This window comes from Lycorma delicatula, chromosome 12, assembly GCF_047948215.1.
Source record: "Lycorma delicatula isolate Av1 chromosome 12, ASM4794821v1, whole genome shotgun sequence".
Classification (NCBI taxonomy): Eukaryota; Metazoa; Arthropoda; class Insecta; order Hemiptera; family Fulgoridae; genus Lycorma; species Lycorma delicatula.
This window is the reverse complement of record NC_134466.1, coordinates 2,612,900-2,636,909: the sequence shown is the minus strand read 5'-3', so window position 1 is coordinate 2,636,909 and position 24,010 is coordinate 2,612,900. Positions and strand designations below refer to the sequence as shown.

The window sequence follows — 24,010 nt, the reverse complement described above, 5'->3', positions numbered from 1 at the left end:
AAGTTGAAAATTTAACGCATCAACGCCCCATATATAGAAATAAACTGACCGTCTTTGGTCAAAATCGGTCCGGTTGATCTGGTCGAAGATTTAGAGGCCAACACCGAACTCTCACACTCGTACATACGAACATTAACATTCGGAAAATTTCCATCCTGTTTTTTTGGATTCCGTAGATGCGAAAACGTCAAGATCCGGCGAAAATCGCATATGCCCAAATCGGACAGATTACGATACTTTTTCCTTCTAGAACTACAGCTCTATTATTGCGTTATTTAGACGGGAAAGTAAAAGAACCGCTCAAGATTTTCCTGGATAAATCAAGGGAAATCATGATAAATACATAACCGTGATAAATTCATGACAATGAGCGTCACAAAATATTTAATTAAATGAAAAAAAAAAATTAAAATCAGTTAAAAATTGTATTATACTAAAAAATAAACACAACTTCAGTCGATTTAGTACAATTTATTAACACAGCATCAAATTGTATTTACTATATATAACCTATCAGCCAAAATGTTCCGTTGAATCGCTTAAAACTTTATTTTAAATTTACTTTAGAGATATCCTTCGTAAGTTAGATCCACGTGTGGATGTCTGTTGCGCATGGAAAAATTATGCAAACCATAGAAATATGATTTTACTCGCAAATAAATATACATACAGAGTGTTTATATAAGAACTGTTTGATTTCAAGTACGATTTAAACGGCATTATATTTAAGGTAGTATAACTTACTTACTGTACATTAGTGTCTACTCTTAACGGGTAGATTCTGCAGTTTTTCTTGGTGTACTTCGATATATGTACCGTTCGTTGCCCTGCAAATGTCCAGACGGTAATCCAGCTCTTCCCACGTACTCGTCAGGATGTCGAGTGTAATGTATGCTACCGTCGCACTGCAACAACCCTCTTCTGTAGATGGTTGATGTTGCGGATTTTTTTTCCGAATAATGATTTTTACATGCCCTCCCAAAAAAAAATCTAATGAGGTTTAGGTTCCTTGTTGGCCGTGCGATCAGCCCTCCTCTGCCATTCCGCTTGTTTTGAAACCGATGTATAATGCAGCACGGACACGGTTGCTGTAATACCGCAGAGCGCCATTTAGCCGATAGAAAATTAATCATTTTTACTTCCTTGTACGAAGTAAAGGAAGTAAAAAGTATTTGAGCTAAATTTCAACTTTTAGTGGTTAAATGGGGTCACGTTAATTCGGCATTAAGCAGGTAATGAAAAAAAAAAAACTACAAAAAATAAAATTATAAATAAATATTTATTTTTATTATTTTAGATGAGAATAATGATATCAAAGATTAAATTCCACGGAAAACTAAACTAACTGTTCCGGCATTTGCCCTATTGTATCAAGGGAAACCGTGGCAAAACCTTGATAAGAACAGCCTAACAATATTTATGTCTACGATACATATCACATTACAGGCTTATAATATAGTAAAAACGACTTATACATTACGATAATATTACAATTTTAATTATAATAAATCTTTATGATTTATAAATTTCTTCCACATCTGATGATATCCATCCTTTTTCCCTGCAAAAAGAAATAAAAATTATATAATAATAACAACAATCTACAATCTCTTATCGATAAAATATATCGAAAGGTTTTCACCTGTTACACCCGTCTTCAGAAGAGAATATAAAAAGAATGGAATGAAAAAACACATTATGTGTCACGGTGGTTCATTACAAGCACGAGTATATTACTTCAATTCTAACGATCGATTATGAATACATTTTTGATACAATATTAAAAAAGGCTTATATAATATAAGGAAAATTACAACGAATGCAATCGATATATGGATTAACAGAATAAAAGTTCTTTGAACGATAAACTCAAACATAGAAATTTACAATTACGTAATCTATTCTGATCGGTTCCTGCGTGCTGATATTTGTCATATATATGTATTTCTGGGGTTTGCAACAAAAAAAAAACATCAGTTATTTTCCAGTTATAAATAAATCAAAAAAATTATTGTGCTTTAATGAGAAAATATCGTTTACTATGATTAATTTACAAAATGTATGAACAGAATTGTCCCTTTCATACAAGTGACGTAAACAAACAAATCGTTTTCAACTCTAGATGAGGGAGATTAAAATTTAATGAATCAATTTTTATTTTTTAACTAATTTTTCTTGTGCTACCTCGTTAGGCTACCTAATGATGGCATATAGACCTGCAGTCCAGTCTTTGGAACTGTTGCTAATTGCATCTTAGTTAGCAGTCATTTTACTGTTAAAGTTAAATATTTAAAACTTATATTCAGGTATAAAATAGATAATAGCGTAGATAGAGCTATTAGTCCCTAGTCAAATGTAGGTAGACTACTCTCGCATCAGAGATTTATAGGGGGGTAAAAATTAATCCACTTTGATGGAATGAATACAGTATGTGGTTTCCAATATGACAGAATTTTAGAAACTTCTTTCATTGTAACTGTTCCGAAATCGACGATTTTTTTTAATCGATTATATTAAAAAAAATATCGTTACATTGTGTCATCTTAACCGATTTTTTTCAGTTTTCTTTTATATAAAAAATGTATCTGATAAAAAAGGTTTTTTTTATCAAAAACACTTATTCTCTTATATAACAAAAAATGTATTCTTTTAAAAGAAAATAGAAAAAAGAGTAAAAGATCATCATGAATTTGTTTGATTTTCAGAAATATTAATTACTAAATTAATACATCATTTTTCTTTCCGACCCTTCATTATATATGTTACCGCCCTCAGTAAAAATTTAAATTATTACTTTTTTCAATTTATTTGTAGTTATTTTGTAATTTAGATCTGTAATATAAGATGTTTCTGTATTTTAGGTTAATATTATGCAACCTAATCTATTTTCCGGCCTCCGTGGCGCGAGTGGTAGCGTCTCGGCCTTTCATCCGGAGGTCCCAGGTTCGAACCCGGTCAGGCATGGCATTTTCACACGCGCTACAAATTGTTCATCTCATCCTCTGAAGCGATAACTTAACTGTGGACCCGGAGGTAAAAAAAAATCTAATCTATTTACACGTTTCATTAATATGTAACCTCTAATGTCATTTTTATAATACATTTAGCTTCATTTATTGTAATAAACGAATAAAATAAAACAGATTGTTAAATTACGGGTTAATATTAATTTTATTATAGTAAACAGTATGAAAATAATAATTGCGAGAAGATAGTACTGTCGGATAAAACGTTCTGGGTTCGATTTCGGGTTACGCTTACATTACATTATTATCAAAATTCATAACGTGAAAAAAAACAATTTAAAAAAAATGCGCGTGATAGTGAGCTGTTAACTCGCGTGGTGCGAGTGGTAGCGTCTCGGCCTTTCATCCAGAGGTCGCGAGTTCGAATCCCGGTCAGGCATGATATTTTCACACGCTATAAAATTGCTATTTCATCTCATTCTGTGAAGCGATACATAACGGTTGGTCCGGAGGAAAAGAAAAAAAAATATGCGGGTACTCTGGATGTTGTCATTGCGAGTAAAATAAATTAACTTAAAAAAAACCGATTATAAATGTTCGTTTAATTCATGTCGGATAACGTTATAAACATCCTGCAATCATATACGGAACTGCATGCCGACGCGCTGTCTACATTTTACTTTGCAATGTGATATGCGAGTCACCCTCTCCAATCGCCGCCACACCAGTCTTTGGTCAAGGTTAAACTAGCAGCGCTGTGCGGTACCCCCGTTTGCGTATTATTTTTTTTTTTAACGCGTAAAACTCATATAAGTATTACAGATTATGGAGTGATGCCTGAGCTGTAACTCAGCTCAGAGCTGTATGGCAGCTCTGTTAATTATATGTTACTTTGTGATCTCTAATTATAATTTTTGAATTAAATCCATAGTAAATGTGTGTTTGCGAGTTCGTGTTCGCGAACACAAACATAAATATTAAGCTGTCGTTGGTCGGTTGGTTGTGTTACGAGAGATGAAACAATGCAGTCTAGGAAGTGCACTTTAGAGGGCGGGCTAGTTTTCGTAATTTATTTTTGCTGTGGCGTTTGAAGGTTTGTTGTTTATCCGGACGTTTGTTGCAGGGGTGGGGAGCGCAGAGAAATTACGTGGTGACAGAACGAAGCTTATGAAATACAGCGGTCAGTCTCGGCTTGTTTACACAGTTCAAATTAGGTTATCGTTTCTGTGTTCATTGTTTTTAACAGCTATGTTTCCCGTTACCTTTTTATGCTCCACACTTGTTTCTTGTTTCCTTTCATCGGAAAATTTTCTTTACATAATTTTCTCTTTTACTTTTACGTGTACTAAAATAATCTTCGATAAAAATTCTTCGCTGTTTTAGAACTGCCGTAAAAATATTTCTTTTACTTTTTGGAACTTTTATGCGAGTTTCTTTTCGCGTATATGCGAATATAAATAAATATACGCTTCAGGTTTTACATTCATCGCATCTTTAATCTGTTGTATTTTTTAATTGAAATAGACAAAAAAAAGTCGAAATGAGATCAAAGATTATTTATAAAAAATCTGATACGGATACCACAAGCCTTCCTTAGACGCCTATTAAATTACGTATATGCATTTTATGCCGCACTTCATTTGAAAATAAGATACGATTTTCGAATTCTATAATAAAGTTGACGGTTACATAATTGCATCGGGGTAGGCGCCACATCGCATCAGATTATTTCCGTATTTTCACATTATTTGTCCGTAACAGCATTTTTATATTAGTACGACGCTCAAGTAGGTGTGTGGTGAGTACATAAAATTAAAAAAGTACATAAACCCGTAATTAAGTAAAAGTACGTAAAATTTTATTTCACTAATAACTTCTGATTTTTTTCATATTTTTTGTTTTTGTTTTATTCTTATTATCGGATTATTAATTATTGTAAAAGTTGTTTTTTTACAATCGGAGGTTAATAATTGTTAATAAATCGATATATTTAAATTTAAAAAAAAAAGTTAATAATAAAAAGCATATCAAGTCGTAATTTAATCGATGCGCCATCCTCTTGTAAGATCTAAATATTTCATTAATTAAAATTTTATTTCGCTATAACTCTGAAACCGATGAAAATAAGTACCGCGTATGATATATCGTTGAAAAGCTCCCCCGATGAGGGCTTATTACTGCAGTTAGAAAAAGTCCAAAATACAATTTTATGGAATTTTGGGCTTTTTTGACATTTTTGGTCCGGTCGATTATAATCAAAAGGGGAGGTGCACGACTAAATAGTACGACACTCCTAAATCCAAAATTTCAACATCCTACGGCTAATCGTTTTTGAGTTATGCGAGACACAGACGTCACGCCGAAACTAGTCAAAATGGATCACGGATGGTAAATAATGATTCCTTTACTTCGTACAAGGAAGTAAAAATGAAATTGTGATTATCCTTTTTAGATGATCGAAATTAAAATTAATTAGTTTAAAAATAATGGAAGTTACGATGTTACTTTTCATTAGGACTGACATTCAAGCGCTTTTTCATTCCGTTACTCTTTTGGAAAAAAAATTGCTTTGATATTACAAAGGCTGAATTTATTGTCACTAATTTGAAAGAACAACTTACTATCGACAGTTATCATTGCAAAATGTCGATTTCCTTCTGTTATAAGGAAAGGAATCGTTCCTGTTCTTTCACAAAAAACGTAATTCATCTGTACGATAAAGTCCTTATTAGTTCTCAAAGACGTGGGACGTCATTCAGAAATCGATTCAGAAGTTTTTAACACATTAACCTTACAGTCCTGATCTCGCACCATTAGGTTTTTTTTTTGTTCGGTTCTCTCGAAAAGTTTTTACGTAGCACCAAATTCGGCAATAACCATCGAGTCAAAAATTGCGGTATAAGAACGGGTTAGATACCGAGTTGAATAATCCTTAGTTCACGGAAAGATGGCTACATTTAGCGGGGATTATGTCGGTAAATAGTTTTAATTTCATTATTGAATAAATAATAATTTTTCTACTGTCGTATATCTCTTTAATTTCCGATCGATCTTCGATTATAACCCGAATAGAAAATGCAATTAACTTTTTTAATCGAATGTTATATAAAATTTATTCTCCCTTCCTCTCCTCTCTCGCATAGTCCTAACCCAAAATTTTGCTGACAAAATTTATTATTATAATTGATTTTCTCTTGTTCTAAGACGTGTTGGTTTCAAGTACATTTTTACGATAGTTTTTATCTCTGTTATTTTACGAGCGGAGGGGTTTATGTTACGTTTTATCTATATAATATTTATTTTTTAAAATACTGCAGATGTTCAACATTTTTAGTAGATTATATCTGGAATAATTTTTTAAGATAAAGACGTATGTATGATTATAGACGGTCGATTTTATAACCCTATAAAATAGAATATCCGTCTGTTTGCATATTTGTAAAAATCTTATTCGTATATCAGAAACTCCTGATCCGATCTCGATAATTATTTTATTTATATATTTTAATTAAATATATTTAAAATTTTTACGTATAAAATGTAATGAAGATAAATTATGATTTAGGAATACAGGAATTTCCATTTAGGAGCATAGATTTTATAAATGTACACGTATCGTGTACATTTATAAAATTTATAAAATCTCAAGCACCAATTTGACGTTTATAAATGTACACGTATCGTGTACATTTATAAACGTCAAATAGCTGGAGTTCACTAGAAATCCATTCGAATCAAATTACACTTTTTTTTTTAATTTTTTCTTTCAAAGCAAGTTATTTTTATTTACAATCTGAACCGCAAATAAATTTGATTATAATAAACAAAAGCCGTGCAAAGAGAGGTCTCCATCGAATCCTTTTAAGAATTGTAAATACAATACTATACAATACAATTGTAAAAAATACACGTACGCTTATGTATACATATCTTTTATAGTTCATTAAAGTATATAATAAAGATAAATAGTTAAATACACCGATTAGTCCGAGAAATTAAGTCCGTAACGTAAAAAGGAAAAAAAGAAATACCAAGAAGTATACCCCAGTTACACAAGGAATCACAAAAAAAACAAACGAACAAAGAAATATCAGAAAAAAGAGAAAAAAATTTGACGTGGACCCTCTCATGACTTCCTTGTACACCTGTTAAATTTACATATACGCATTTAAAAAAAAAATGAAAAGTACATAAAATGTTATTTCATTAATAAATTCTGATATTTGTTTTTATTGTTATTATTGAATAATTATTTACCGTAAAAGTTTTTTTACAATCAGAAGTTAATAATTATTAATAAATCGATATATTTACATTAAAAGAAAGAAAACAAAATTAAAAAAAAGGAGATGAAGTCTGATTCGAACCGATGTGCCTTCCTCTTGTAACATCCCAATAATTCATCGATGAACATTTTGTTTGGCTATAACTCTGGAACCGGTGAAAATAAGTACCGCTTATGATATATCGCTGAAAAGGTTTCACTGAGACCTGCAGTTTTGGGGATTTTCTGCTTTTTTGGACGTTTTTGATTCGGTCGATCGCAATCAAAAGGGACGTTGCACAACTAGATGTTACAACAATCCTAAATTAAAAATTTCAACATCCTATAGCTAATCTTTTGAGATATGCGAGGTACATACGTAAGCAGTCCCAGGAAGGGGGAAGCCAGGGATGGAGGTTTAGTCGGTACTGCGCAGGTATACATACGCCCTTTGTTATAACTGGCGGAACCTGTTAGCGAGCCCGACATTGCTTAGGCGCCCGTAAACGGGGTCCTCCATCTCTTTTAAAAAAAAAGAAAAGGGTACATACGTTTGCACAGACGTCACGCCGAAACTAGTCAAAATGGATTCGCGGATGGTCAAAATGCATATTTTTATTGAGATCTGATAACCGAAAATTTTTCGCGATCCTTTACTTCGTACAAGGAAATAAAAAAAATAATAAATGATGAAAACAAAATGAAACGGCGAAACAAAACGAGATATTTTGACAAAGTATAATGACCTAATGTAGTAGATTAATCCAAATTTCGAAGAACCTTACGACTCCAATAAATGCAGTCGTTTTAAATGTCGAATTTTGTCGCTATTACTCGAACTGCGAATTAGCTCGTATGATGTTCAGTCTCATTTTGTGCTTGTTAATGAATCGTTTTATTTCCTCTCGAACGCTCCGAACTCTCAGATAACCTTAGAGTGTATCTTAGAGTTTCTTGTAAACCACGGAGCCTCTGTTATAATTCTCAGTAACTTATTCCGATATCGCTGAACGATGTCAACGTTACTCTCACTTGTAGTACTTCACAGCAGGATTTTACCATTCCAAATTGGATTTAGGATTGTTGTACACAAATGTTTGTTCGATAATGATAATTGCCACCCCCTGCCTAGCAATCGGTACATTTCCCTGAACTAATCCAGTAATACAAACCGGAATAGTGCTTACATACGCTAAATACGATATTCTGACATGCACACACACACACATGTATATATTATTATTATTATTATGCTTTTACGGCCAACATGGGACCACTTAAGTCAATTTTAGTTGGATCTTTTCTGAGAAAAGCGTGTTATTTTACTCTTCCGAGCTGCCCAGTATTTCTTCATCCGTAAACACCCTCTTCGTAGTATTTTGTCGTTTGTCTGTCTTTTGTTTAAATCTAATGCTTTTATCTTTTAGCTTTGTAATTTTTCCAGTTTTATTCTGTAGGTCGGTCAGGGAAATTCCCAATTCTTTCATATCTTCTCTAATTTCTTTGATCCATCCTACTTCTAGCTTTTGGAACCAGAGCTTTTCAATGATATTTCTTGACAGTCTTGTTTGCGGTGTCCTTATGAGATGACCGAAGAAAGAGATTCTTTTTTTCCGCATAGTATCAGTAACAGGCTCTATTTCTCGATACACCACCTCATTTGGCACGATCCACCATCGGCCTTCTTTTTTGTGTTTTTTATCGATACACGTTCTGACAATTCTCCTCTCTATTTTCAAAATTTTTTTTCAATTCGGTTTTTCTGAGTGATTTTGAAAAGGGTCTCGCTTCCGTAGGTGACTTCTGGCTGTACTACAGTTTTATAATGTTTAAGTTTTGTTTTAGCAGAAAGGCATTTTTTGTTATATGTTGACCGAGTTAATTTTTGGGATTTAATCATTTTATTTGTCCTGTTTTGCCATGTCACTTTTTCATTTAAATTATAAGTTATTATTTCCCCTAGATATTTAAATCGTTTTACTATTTTAATTTTCTGATCGTTTACCGTAATGCGCTCTATTACCAGAGGATCTATGGCCATCAGTTCAGTTTTTTCGAAAGAGATATGAAGCCCTATCTTTTGTGCTAGGTTTTGAAGGCTCATGATTTGTGTTTTGGCTTCTTGAATATTATTTGCTAAAAGAGCGAGGTCATCTGCAAATCCTAGGCAATTTAGTGCGATAGAGTTTTTCTTAGTACCCGTTTTTATATTTTTGGGATTTATTTCATACCATTTTCTCATGACAAATTCGAGGGCGCAGTTAAAAAGGACTGGTGAGAGGCCGTCTCCTTGCCTCAATCCAGTTTTTATGTAGAAGGGTCGAGAGAGTTCACCTCTGAATTTCACTCTGGACTGGGTATCGGTTAAAGTTAATTTTATCATGTTTACGAGTTTAGGGTTCCAGGTTTCTTAGAATATTCAGCACGGATGGTCGGTGTATACAATCATAGGCCCTTTTAAAGTCGACGAAGGTGATTATTAGTTGTTTTTTCCGTCTTATATATAAGTCCATCATAAGTTTTAGGGATATTATTTGCTCCGGGCAACCTCTCCATGGCCTAAATCCCCCTTGGTATTCCCCAAGTTCCAGTTCAAGTTGGTCTTTGCATCGGTTGTATATGATTCTCGACAGGATTTTGTATGTGCAATCCAGGAGAGATATGCCTCTGTATATACATGTGTATATATATATATATATATATATATAAATAATTCCTAGCGATTTAGTTGTTTTTGACAAAAATTTGATTACGTTAAATTATTTTTGAAAATCATATTATGTAGTATTTTTGTTTATTGTACTCTAAACTGTACCTACATTTTTCCAATTGATATTGAATTTAAACAAGTGAAATTCTGTTTGGAATTTTTTGTTTTGAAAAAATACGGCGTCTCTTCAGTCACATAGAATATGCCGATATGATTTTTGTGTACGGCTTTTTGCGATAGAAATGGTCCGGCTTCAGCGGAAGAATACCGACGTAGGTATCCTGGACGATTAGTAAAGTATTTTAGAGGAATTTTTAATAATCTTCGTGAAAATAACACTTCCCAGAGCACATGTTTCATCTGAAAGTCAACCGATAAACAGCGATGCAACAAAAAACATTCATCAGGTGCTACAACCGGCTAACAGCTTAAAGAATTTCTACACGACTTAATATTCCTCAAAATCGTGTATGGAAGTCATTACGGCATTACGACTCCTTATGTACAAAAAGTTCAACCCTTCCGGCTCGGTGACAATACCAGACGACTGCAATTTTATCGACGGGTTAATAATTATTACCGCTTAATTCCATTTATTCTATTTTCGGACGAAGCTACTTTTCCTCTTAATGGCGTAAACAACGTACCAAATACTTATCGGTGTTCTGAAGAAAACCCGCATCCTGTAGTCGAATTAAATTTCCAGCGACCGCTTTCGGACAACGTTTGGTGCGGCACGATCGACAACCGGTTAATAGGCCCTTTCATATTAAAACAAAAAGTAGAAATTATCCGGAATTTTTAAACAAGTTTTAAACGTAAAGCCCTTGAAAATTTCTCATCGATAAAACGAACTGAAATCTATCGACTTGACGGAACAACAACATATTCACGGCTACGTTCAATCCGTTTACCGGTAAATATTTCATCTAAAAATCGTCTTAATTCATTCGTGATACACCAAGACAATTCTTAGATAAAAATTTTACCGGTAAATGAAGTGGACGCTACCTAGATCACCTTACTTTTTTACATTGTTTCTGGGGATGGATTAAATGCGAGGTATGCAAGCAAAAGGTGGAAACACGTAATTAACCGATTTCTTTTTAAATATATATAAATGAACTGTTTTGTGCGAATGTAAGTGGCACAAAGGACACCGCTGGTGGTTTCCTGTAGAAGTTATTTTTAAAAGAACTTCTCTTAAAAATAATTTTCGATTAGATTTTCATCCCAAGACGAAAATAACACGATTTTTTCCTTGTTTTCCCCACGTTTTAGTATATCTGCTTTTATTTTAAACCTGTAGACGGAATACCTGTAGAATTACTGCGCAGTGCAGGTGAGGAAGCGATTGATAGATTATACAAACTGGTGTGTAATATTTATGAAAATGGGGAATTTCCATCAGACATCAAAAAAAGTGTTATAGTTATGATACCAAAGAAAGCAGGGGCAGATAAATGTGAAGAATACAGAACGATTAGTTTAACTAGTCATGCATCAAAAATCTTAACTAGAATTTTATACGGAAGAATTGAGAGGAGAGTGGAAGTGTTAGAAGACCAATTTGGTTTCAGGAAAAGTATAGGGACAAGGGAAGCAATTTTAGGCCTCAGATTAATAGTGGAAGGAAGATTAAAGAAAAACAAACCGACATACTTGGCGTTTATAGACCTAGAAAAGGCTTTCGATAACGTAGACTGGAATAAAATGTTCAGCATTTTAAAAAAATTAGGGTTCAAATACAGAGATAGAAGAACAATTGCTAACATCTACAGGAACCAAACAGCAACAGTAACAATCGAAGAACATAAGAAAGAAGCCCTAATAAGAAAGGGAGTCCGACAAGGATGTTCCCTATCTCCGTTACTTTTTAATCTTTACATGGAACTAGCAGTTAATGATGTTAAAGAACAATTTAGATTCGGAGTAACAGTACAAGGTGAAAAGATAAAGATGATACGATTTGCTGATGATATAGTAATTCTAGCCGAGAGTAAAAAGGATTTAGAAGAAACAATCAACGGCATAGATGAAGTCCTACGCAAGAACTATCGCGTGAAAATAAACAAGAACAAAACAAAAGTAATGAAATTTAGTAGAAATAACAAAGATGGACCGCTGAATGTGAAAATAGGAGGAGAAAAGATTATGGAGGTAGAAGAATTTTGTTATTTGGGAAGTAGAATTACTAAAGATGGACGAAGCAGGAGCGATATAAAATGGCGAATAGCACAAGCTAAACGAGCCTTCAGTAAGAAATATAATTTGTTTACATCAAAAATGAATTTAAATGTCAGGAAAAGATTTTTGAAAGTGTATGTTTGGAGTGTCGCTTTATATGGAAGTGAAACTTGGACGATCGGAGTATCTGATAAGAAAAGATTAGAAGCTTTTGAAATGTGGTGCTATAGGAGAATGTTAAAAATCAGACGGGTGGATAAAGTGACAAATGAAGAGGTATTGCGGCAAATAGATGAAGAAAGAAGCATTTGGAAAAATATAGTTAAAAGAAGAGACAGACTTATAGGCCACATACTAAGGCATCCTGGAATAGTCGCTTTAATATTGGAAGGACAGGTAGAAGGGAAAAATTGTGTAGGCAGGCCACGTTTGGAGTATGTAAAACAAATTGTTGGGGATGTAGGATGTAGAGGGTATACTGAAATGAAACGACTAGCACTAGATAGGGAATCTTGGAGAGCTGCATCAAACCAGTCAAATGACTGAAGACAAAAAAAAAATTTTAAACCTAAAATTAAAGTCTGGTTCTTTCTCCATAAAGGAATTGGAAACGTATTCTACGGTCCCTTTCTCTTCTAAAGTAAAGGCATAACGTGTTTTTTCTCTAAAATCTGTTGTTATAGAATTAATAGTATAAACGCCCTCTTCTAAATCCTCTATTTTTTACATTTAGATACAGTAAAATTAGCGCTTAAGTAAAACGTCTGCACAGCATTTTTTCTACTATTTCTTTAGATATTTTTACTTTCTCTTCCTTTTTCTGTATATTTTCTTTTTCCCAATCGTTAAGCTTTCGAAGGGACTAGTAACAGAAATATCCACGTACTTAAAAACCTTTGTGGTACACATATGTTCTTTAGATTGTATTTTGAAAAATGGTGTTTCTTTAGGCCAGTAGTGGAAATAATTGTTTTTATAAGACATCTGTATAAATCCCTCTTGTTTTGCGATTTTATTAAATTCTACAGCCACCACAAAAACAAATGGTTTCTTCACTGCGGCCACGCGGTCCCCCCAACCCCTTCTCAGACACACGTGTGTCTGAAGGTTAATGATTACGTGGAGTGAATAATTACTGTTTACTTCTTCCAGAAAATCGCCGCCCCAAAAATGCGATCGCGAATAGGTGTCACCATTTGTAAGTTCCCTATTACCTTCCTTTCCTTTCAAGAAAGAAGAAAGAGGGAACGAGCCCAGCAGCCATCAGCCCAGCAGCCACTGACAGCACAGAAGAACGAAGAAACCTGCACTTTCCCCCGTTCAGCCCTTCGGGGCTTCGGGAATTCCAAGGTTAATGGTATGTAACTTCGGTTACTACCAATTCTTGGAAAGTGCAGGCCAAAGAAGAACGAAGAGGTCTTCGGAAGAAGAAGAGGGAGAAGAAGAAGGAAGACCAACCACTCGCCTCAACATCACGGACTGGAGTCCGGAACAGAGCCCAGCAAAGATGCGTCCTGAAGGGCAGCCATACCAGATAGGATGAAGAGCTTCTACACAACCTCTCCTATTTCAAAACTTACAGTAAGATAAAATAACCCAGCAATTGCGACTCCTCCGGAAAAGGGGACGCATTGCTCCCTCCTTACAGGTAGTGCCCCGTTGTGGCGTATTCCTGCTAGCCTATTAAGAGTTAGCACCGAAAGGACTTAAGTGGACGGTCTGAAGGGGAATTACGTCGGGAGGAGAGGCTTTATAAGCCTAGCCTTCCGCGGTCGGCCCATGAAATGGGTTCGATAACGCTGGTTTAACAACGGATTGGAATGCAATTAAATCCGTCTTAAATTCACTAAAATAATAATAGACAAAACTTGAAAAATTAGATCCGAGATTAAAAAATAACCTTTTTAAAAAAACAAGCCCCATTAGAATGATCCAGCAGCAAGGGACTCTGTCCAGGTTCTGCGATAAAGTAGGGAGTAATAGACTCCTCCCAACTTTGCATTCCATTAAATTCTATTAATCTGCGCTTAAATTGTCCCTTAATAGTAAATTATAAAGTTTTTTCTCCTAGCTTTCTACAGTAAATCGCAACAATAGGGAATTTCTCTGTTGTTATTACTATAAAACCAAACACTTCTACGCTAGAATTTACAGGTAATTCGATCCGGTTACCTTTGTGTAAATTTTTATAAAATTCAGCGCTATATTTTTGCTCGTTATTCTTTATTTTCAATACTTCTAATGCGCTGGCGATATCTAGAGATTTTTCAGCTTGTTCGAAATTCTTTCTTGTTTCTTGGATAATTCCTCCAACAATTTTACGCCGTAAACAACACAACCTGTAATCGGCACGATTTGCTGGCTGTTGTAGAAATTTAAGTTGTTTTTAAGGGACGATTGTTTCTCTGGAAATCGTGGTTTACAATATCTTGTATTAAGCCCGTTTGTCCGGTATTTACATTTTGCGCTAAATAGAAAATTATAACCGGAAAAAAAAAGTTTCTCCTATTTTTACGTAAGCGGAGTAGAAAATATTTAATTTGTTGTTTTTCTCTTCCGTTTCCAACAAATTTATCGGCAGCATATTAAAGCTAAATCCGTTTAAAATGTAGCGTATTAAGTTTTTTTTTTTTGCTTGTCTTTATCGAGTTTTATCTTGTATCCGATTAGTTTTTTAGTAAGAGAATTTGCCCGTAAACGATAATACAGTAAATCTTTATAAACAACGCAGCAGGTATATTTTAACACGCTACAGATTTTCCCCCGTTGTTTCGTAACAGACGCAGAATAGAACGGTGCATTCGTAAATATTTTTTTGTACTTTTCTAGTACATTCGTCGTGGTATTTTTAAGCTATCGCAAAAACTATCGCATGAAAATAAACAAGAACAAAACAAAAGTAATGAAATGTAGTAGAAATAACAAAGATGGACCGCTGAATGTGAAAATAGGAGGAGAAAAGATTATGGAGGTAGAAGAATTTTGTTATTTGGGAGATAGCATGAGAACTTGTTATTCTTAAGTTGGCTGCGTCGTTTTCAGAAGCGATTTGTGATTCGTGTCATGTCAGATATCATTAGATAAATGAATTATCAACCATTAGGTTTATGAATTTTATACATACATACATACACACACACACAGAGAGAGAGAGAGAGAGAGAGAGAGTGATAGGCTTGTACGTTTACGAAGAAGAGTTGTGATTATTTTATCATAAATAACACTTGAGTCACATATATTTATGATACATGACTAACTATATATAACGATTTTAAACACCGCCAGAATGTCTTTAAAATAAGTAATATTTTTATTGCTGAATAAATCAATAAATTTACTCGGTTCATCGGTTGATATTTGAATACATCAAATTTTGTTGTTTTACAAATACTGTTATAAAGAGTTCCTGTGGGCATTAAACTATGTAAACTACCGGTAAGAGCTAAAAAAAATTTAGACGGTTCCGAAACTTGAAAATTTTCCGATTCAAAAATAAAATGTTAAATATCGTATTCAATATTCGTTAACACCTCGGAAATCAATTTAGTTAAAAATTATTTCAGATGGTGCGATTCTGATCGATTAAAACGAACCGATTTATTTGTTGTATAACTTATTTATTAAATAAAAAATACCATTTTAAATATATTATTATTGTAAATATTTTAAAACTATGGGACATAATGAAATGTTTATTCGAAAATTTAAACCAAATAATTTTACGTTAATATAGAACTATCAGTAACAAAAAACGACATTAAATCAAAATAAACTATAAAGAAAAGAGCGGGGTAACTTTATGTAGTGTGATTACGAGAGATGTATTAAGACACAAGTGAAGTAGTCTATATTGCGTTTGCTGTGTGTGGGCTAGCTGCTGTACCCGTCTCGTTCGCTGTCTTTCTCATACGTTATTTGTCTCTTTCTGTACCGAACAGTCAGATCTGATTTACTACATGCAACAAAACATCGTGTTACGTCGATGAAAAATGCATTATTTGTAGTTAATTTATCTTGCGTTTTACGAATATTTTGTATAAATACAAAAACGAAATAGAAAAGGATTCTTCTACACAAACTCGGTAAGTAATTTAAATATTAGTATTTTGTACTAAGAAAAATAGCACGGTACTAAATAATGTGGTGACAGAATAAACGGGAATGGTGAAAATTAAATGAACTAAATATTTTAATTTTTTTTTTTACAAATTACCAAATTGGTTTGTAAACCGATCGATTTAGACATAAACATTCGATTTAGGCGATATCTCTCGATATATACAACTACATTAAATCTAGTAAAAAAAGTTTTTTTTAGGCTATTTATTTACAGGTTTTTTGTTTTTTATTTTTATTTATATAGTAGTGATAGTAATGAGGTTTAAACTGTAGTAAACATTCCGGGGGTCATAAGAAGAAAGAAAGAAAAGTAATAGCGAATTAATATTATTATTTTCATAATATAAGTTGTCAAATATAATACAATAATTTATTTAATTCGTACAAATTAATGCCGGTCCGCTAGATAAAAATTTGCTTTTAAGATTACAAAGTAAAATAACTTATTTTAAGTACCAGTACAATAAAAAGAGGAAAGCCGGTTTATTTTGTGGATTAATCTTGTTATTTAAAATCGAATTATTATAGGTATTTTAATTATAAGATTCTCGGTTTACCGACTTCTCTCGTTCATTTATCCGAACGTTCGTGTTGTTTTCAGTATTCTTAAGTTAACGTTAAACAAATCTCTTTGTTTCTCTTTCTGCAGCTGAAATAACATTAAAATATCTAAATTGAAGTAACTGTTTTTTAAAATTAATATCTGAAATTTCGATTAACCGAACATTCATAGATCGTTTATCGGAGGTAATATACCTGTCAATTTAAATATTACGTCAGTTATTTTACGAAAATAATTCATTTTTTTGCTTCAAATTTAGGTATTTTGTAATTTATTATATTTCTATATTGTAATATTTTCTTTTCAGCGATTCTAATCCTACTGCGATCATTTTATTTTATATTTTTTATATTTTTAAATTTTAAGATAACAGCGTAACCTTTCACTAGATAAAGTAAACGAGATTAAAGTAACTAAATTTTATATGTATAAAATAATCATGAAGTCAAACCGGGAATGGAACTCAGGACCGAGTGTGCAAACCTCTCCTTGCAAAAAGTAGATTTTTACTTTTTAACTGGCAATATGTACATGTTTATCAAAGGTGAATCCAAATCCAGTCGGATTATTACAGGAAGGAGTAGTATGCAGTTTTATCGAATAATATGTATCTCAGTAGCGATTGAAACACAACCTAATTTTAACATTTTTTATATAAAAAAATAATCATTTAATTTTTTTTCTGTTTAGCCTCCGGAACCGCATAATGTATTATTACTTCAGAGGATGAATGAGTGTAGTCTTGTACAGACAGTGTCACAGCTCGACCGTTCCTGAGGTGTGTTGATTAATTGAAACCCAACTCTCCAAAGAACACAGTTATTCACGATCTTATACTGTTCAAATCCTTAGAACTCTCGATTTCGAAATTAGCTGATCTGCGAAGACAAGTTCACCTCTAGACCAACACGGTGGGTTCATTTTAAAACGGTTATATTAAAATTTCTTTGGTTACTGATCTAGGTTAAAGTTTTCAGTATTTGGACTACATCTTTAACCAAAGCATCTTTATCAAAGGCACGTTCTTAAAAATTAAATAATTAAATATTTATAAATTCTGTATCACAGTGTTCATTAAAAATTATTATTAGAAAATAAACATTCACAGTAATTATAGCATTTTGAAAGTAGCAGACATGAATTCATAATCGGGAGAAATATTTAAATAAACTCAAATACATTTTGTAACAGTGGATAAAGGTGTATAATTAATTTACATTTTTCAAAATTTTATATTTTGGATATCGGATGTAAAATAAGGTAAGTTTTGAAAATCTAATTTTAATTTTATTAATTTACAAGACGATCTATATTTTTTATTTACATAAGTTATTTCTTTTAACGAATAATATTTTTGAAAAAAAAACTTTATTTTACTAATTAATTCTGTTACATTTCTTAATTTTTCTAATTCAACAGAACGATTTACATATTACGTAATTCCATAAAATTATCTTCAATTATACTAACTGTTTTATGAAACTCATAATATCTGTACTAAGAGACTACCGGTCATTAATCTGATTTACAATAACATTTTGTTTTATTTCTACTAACAATTTTTTATATTTTTCTCCATCATAAGCATGTAAATTGGTAGTAAAGAATTAAACAATCGAACCGAGACCATTAACAATTCGTCTTTTATTTCTTACTTTATTACTTACCAAGACTATTTTTAACTTATTCATTTTCGAACGAGTAATAAATTTTAAATAATTACTTCCATCTCTAGACTTATGACTGTTTTTACTTACATTATACAATTTATAATTAAAAGGTATAATTAAAACAATTTAATAAATATTCTTAAATATTATTCAAATTTTATAAATAGATTTACTACTTTATCATAATGAATAAATGTACCGGTAAAAAGCCTCTAATCTGGCTAAATCTAATTCTATCGGGCCCGTTTCCGAATTAATAGTTAGGACCTGCAAGATATTTTAAATACAGATTAGTTTCTGTATCGGAGGATTTTTCTGTTGTATCTGTTTAACCTTTCGAGGTCGTTAAATGTATTTTACTTTTTGTATATGTCGTGCTGTTTTTCACCGAACTGACTTTTCCTTTATCATATTTATTTTTCTCTTTACTTCATCATCTTTACTTTATGATTTTTGACGTAATCGTTTATTATCTGCCGCTGTATATCTGCTTCTAACAATGAAGTTGGGTTATGTCCGTAAAATTTTCAAACCGTTTTAATTTGGTAACAGAATAAATACTACTCTTGTACGCAATAACTGCATATTTTATTTCATTTTTAATACTATCGTTTTTAATTTCTTGTCGGTTATTAAAGATTCTGATATGTTCAGTTACCGTAGACTGAAATCTTTCACGTTGACGATGGATGTTGTGCTTGTAAAATATATTTTAATTTTATATATCCGCATTCATTTTTGAATTATTGAATTCGGTATCATTAGAAATAAATTTTTTCAGGTATTTTATGAAGGGTAGATTAATTTAATAATTTATCAGCTGCTTCTGTTAATTGTGATCTTTCAATCCATTATACTTGTGTATACCTAAAAAACTATCTAAATTGACAAAATCTTTTGTTTTTCAACAACAAAAAAACAAACGCCTATCGATATGAAGTATTTTTAGTGGTTTAGGTGTTGGAGTCAAATTCATTTCTGAATTTAAAGGAATTCTTTCACGATTTGTTTTTAAACGAATTTCACATTTATATAATTTTACATATGTATTTTTAAATGCGGGGTTTTAAAAACGCTATCAAAAACATGTTCAAGTCTTGATATATGTTCCTCTAAACTAGTTGAATAAATAAGATAAACAGGTTAATTTTATTCTGATTTCCAACTAGTATATTCGTAATGTGTCGGGAGGTAGGTAAGCTATTAGGTACATTTCATTAGAAAGCTACCTATTGTAATGGATACCGTGATTCGACTTCGGGAAAATTTTGATATATCTTCGCGTTTCACATCCTCCAGACTCCAAAGCCACCTTCAGCTCAAAAGCATATATATATATATTTAACTTTCTCATGGACAAGATAACTGCCGTAATTTTCCGCAAATCACTTTCAAACTGTTCCCTGAAAAAAAGATGCGACCCAAAATCTCGTACGAGTTTGTTAACGGCCAAAATCGGACGATGGGGATGGAAATGGAGGGCTTTTTCGAAAAAAAAAAACAAAATATTGCTATAACCTTTTTATTAAGTAAAATATCGAATTCGTTTATGTTTCTACGATTCTTTGGATAAGAGCCTAAAACTTTTGTAAGTAAAGTTTTTTGATATCACCAATCATTGGTTCAGGGGGTAGAAAAAATGAAGTTTTGAAGACAAAAAACAAATCACACCTCCCTTAATAGGCACAGTATCGCATCGCTTTAAAGTGTTCTTTAATCGTCTAAACATTACGTAAAACATTGTCAGACACAATTTTTGATATAACCAACCCGTACGGCAAGGGATGACCGGAGTGTTGCTGGAATTGTAAGACGGGGCTTGTCGTAAGCTAAACATGTGAAACTTTTTTCACATTGTCGTATCGAGTAAATTTGAAGTTTTCTTAACTTTAAGGTGGGAATTTTTTTTATTCCCTCCTTAGCACCGGTGAAATCTTTTTTTTCAACTTCTTTTTAAATTATATTGATGTATTAATAATTATTAACCTCTTGATTGTAAAAAAGGTTTATAATAAATAATTCAATAATAATAAAAAATATGAAAAAAAAATCAGTAGTTATTAATGAAATAAAATTTTATGTACTTTCCATTTTTTTAAAAAAAGGAAATGAAGTCGGATTCGAACCGATGTACCTTCCCCTTGTAAAAGCAAAATATTTCATTAATTGAACATAAAACGATAAAAAAAGAAATATTTTTCATTCTCGAGATAAAAACAAAAATGTACGCCAGGTAAAGTTATGTAAACAACAAAAAAGTCCTAAATAAAATAATTCTGACTGCTCTAATTGTACAAAAATCTACCTAGAATAATAATGAAAAACGACAAAAAATATTTGTTTTTCTTTCTTTTCTTACAAGCACATTTTCATGATATAGTAAGTTAGCGATGTGAAATTTAATATTATTTCTATATTTGATGTAGTCGGGTGCCTGTGTAGGCTATATGAGGTGGTAACTACCGAGTACAAGATAACGCATAAAAGTAATATTAAATTTCATATCGCTGACTATACTAATTTTTTTTTTGTCTTCAGTCATTTGACTGGTTTGATGCAGCTCTCCAAGATTCCCTATCTAGTGCTAGTCGTTTCATTTCAGTATACCCTCTACATCCTACATCCCTAACAATTTGTTTTACATATTCCAAACGTGGCCTGCCTACACAATTTTTCCCTTCTACCTGTCCTTCCAATATTAAAGCGACTATTCCAGGATGCCTTAGTATGTGGCCTATAAGTCTGTCTCTTCTTTTAACTATATTTTTCCAAATGCTTCTTTCTTCATCTATTTGCCGCAATACCTCTTCATTTGTCGCTTTATCCACCCGTCTGATTTTTAACATTCTCCTATAGCACCGCATTTCAAAAGTTTCTAATCTTTTCTTCTCGGATACTCCGATCGTCCAAGTTTCACTTCCATTTAAAGCGACACTTCAAAAATACACTTTCAAAAATATTTTCCTAACATTTAAATTAATTTTTGATGTAAACAAATTATATTTCTTACTGAAGGCTCGTTTAGCTTGTGCTATTCGCCATTTTATATCGCTCCTGCTTCGTCCATCTTTAGTAATTCTACTTCCCAAATAACAAAATTCTTCTACCTCCATAATCTTTTCTCCTCCTATTTTCACATTCAGCGGTCCATCTTTGTTATTTCTACTAAATTTCATTACTTTTGTTTTGTTCTTGTTTATTTTCACGCGATAGTTCTTGCGTAGGACTTCATCTATGCCGTTCATTGTTTCTTCTAAATTCTTTTTACTCTCGGCTAGAATAACTATATCATCGGCAAATCGTAGCATCTTTATCTTTTCACCTTGTACTGTTACTCCGAATCTAAATTGTTCTTTAACATCATTAACTGCTAGTTCCATGTAAAGATTAAAAAGTAACGGAGATAGGGAACACCCTTGTCGGACTCCCTTTCTTATTACGGCTTCTTTCTTATGTTCTTCAATTATTACTGTTGCTGTTTGGTTCTTGTACATGTTAGCAATTGTTCTTCTATCTCTGTATGTGAACCCTAATTTTTTTATACTAATGAATCTGAAAAAAATGCCGTTAAAATAAAGAAAAACTCGCTCGACTATTTTTTGTTATTCTAGGTAGATGTGTACAATCAGGATTAGTCTTTTTTTTTTTTAATAATTTTTATCTTGCAGTATAAAAACCAATTACATATTTTAGGGTAATATTGTTTTAGGTATAACTATGTATGGATTATGATTTTAAATACTCATCAAGAAAGCACTGATAAAACTATAGTAAAAGTAACGGAGAAAGTCATTATGATGGATAATGAAAAATGTTATTAAAAAGATATTTGCACAAACTTAAACTTTATAACTAACAAACTGTTAAAATATATCATCAAATAAACATATCAATATTATGTCGAATATTTTGCAGGTTTAACTGTACATCTTTTTCTTTTACCTGTTTAGCCTCTGGTAACTACCGTTTAGATAATTCTTCAGAGGATGATATGTATGAGTGTATATGAAGTGTAGTCTTGTACATTCTCAGTTCGACCATACCTGAGAAGTGTGGTTAATTGAAACCCCAACCACCAAAGAACACCGGTATCCACGATCTAGTATTCAAATCCATGTAAAAATATGTTTTTTAAAAACAAACTTTTTATTTTATTATACGTATAAAAAAATTATTTCAATATAAATATTCTTCCAGAATTATATTATATTAGCCAATGTTAAGTGTAAATGCTAACAGTGATTTTTTAATTAAAACTGAATAAAATAACATACGTAACAAAGACTTCAACCAGGAATACATACCACTAATAATGCTTGCATATTCTACATACTGAATCCTAACATGCGTGTGTGTGTGTGCGCGCGCGCGCGTGTATGTAAAATTTTACATAAGAGGATATTGATAACATTTTAAAAATTACTTCTGCAGGAATATTGATAGTTATGCCCCAAAAGGGTTTGTATCTTATTTTTGATATATATACGTACAAAAAATTTTTTAAATTGTTAAACAATGGGTTTCTTTTAAAACGAAATTGCTCTAAAAACTAGAAAATATTTGTAATTTGTAAAAATTTTCAACATTAGTAAAAATTTTGCGCTCACAAAATATTACTTTGTCTTATCAATTTAATTTTTGTTCAATTTTTACCTTTATTAATCCTCGCAGAACACCTATTCCAATTCTTCAGTAAAATTTTATGAGCCGCAATGGATTTCTTTTTACAAATATTGAAAATTACTTTGATTATATTACAGTTACTGAAAAATTATTTCCTACTTTTTAGAGAAATTTTTTTAAATTTATTTATTTTTACTTTTTGGTCTGCCGCATTCGCTTGTTCGTTCAAATGCTATCGATTCGTTCACATCGGTTTATAATTTTTTCTCATTCTTTCTTACTCTAGTAGCGGGCGCGTAATAAATAAAATAAAAACTCAACTTTCGCCCGCTAAAAATCAACTCGTCAAATCTCGCCCGTTTTGCCTTTTCGCTTTCATTCGCTCGCTTTTCATGCTATTTCTCCAACCGTATTTTACGGTGTGTTGCAGTTTTTTTTTTTGTTTTGTACTCTAGTTTCATCTTTTTGTTCCGATGAGAAAATACACTACACGAAGAAAAATGATTTTGTTATAGTAACAGAATTCATTTACTTACAACAAATCGGTTTGTCGTCGTAACAAAATCAGATAACTTACAGTAAAAAATCAGTAACGATAGTTAATAGTAACAAATCCATTTTGTAATCGTAACAAAATCGTTTCGCTGCCACAACACACCCTTAGTTACCGAAACATATGATTTGTTACCCGTAAGTAAACAAATAAATATGTTTTTACAAATGTTCGACATGTTTGTTTTAGAACGATATTAAATACGGTATATTATATTATCATTCGTGCCAAACGTGTATGATTTTTTTTAATAGTTTTCTTATGTTCGAAATCCTGTTTAGATGACACACGTGAAATTTCAGCTTGATTGGATAACGGGAAGTTTATCAGATTTCAGTTACTAAATTTCATCTAAA

General features: G+C 32.1%; 1 protein-coding gene and 2 long non-coding RNA genes across 3 annotated transcripts in view; 2 read left to right on the top strand and 1 right to left on the bottom strand.

Annotated features, from left to right (window-relative positions):
• The window catches only part of LOC142333402 (uncharacterized), a 29,788-nt gene extending 25,578 nt beyond the window's left edge, over positions 1–4,210 (top strand). Inside the window, exons 3-4 of the long non-coding RNA XR_012758589.1 lie at positions 2,862–3,033; positions 4,090–4,210. This is a non-coding gene — a long non-coding RNA (uncharacterized LOC142333402). The remainder of the gene's footprint in view (positions 1–2,861; positions 3,034–4,089) is intronic.
• The window catches only part of LOC142333334 (dynein axonemal heavy chain 10-like), a 363,654-nt gene that overhangs the window by 278,551 nt on the left and 61,093 nt on the right, over positions 1–24,010 (top strand). The window lies entirely within an intron of this gene.
• Positions 1,261–24,010, bottom strand: part of LOC142333405 (uncharacterized) — a 44,142-nt gene continuing 21,392 nt past the window's right edge. Inside the window, exon 2 of the long non-coding RNA XR_012758592.1 lies at positions 1,261–1,561. This is a non-coding gene — a long non-coding RNA (uncharacterized LOC142333405). The remainder of the gene's footprint in view (positions 1,562–24,010) is intronic.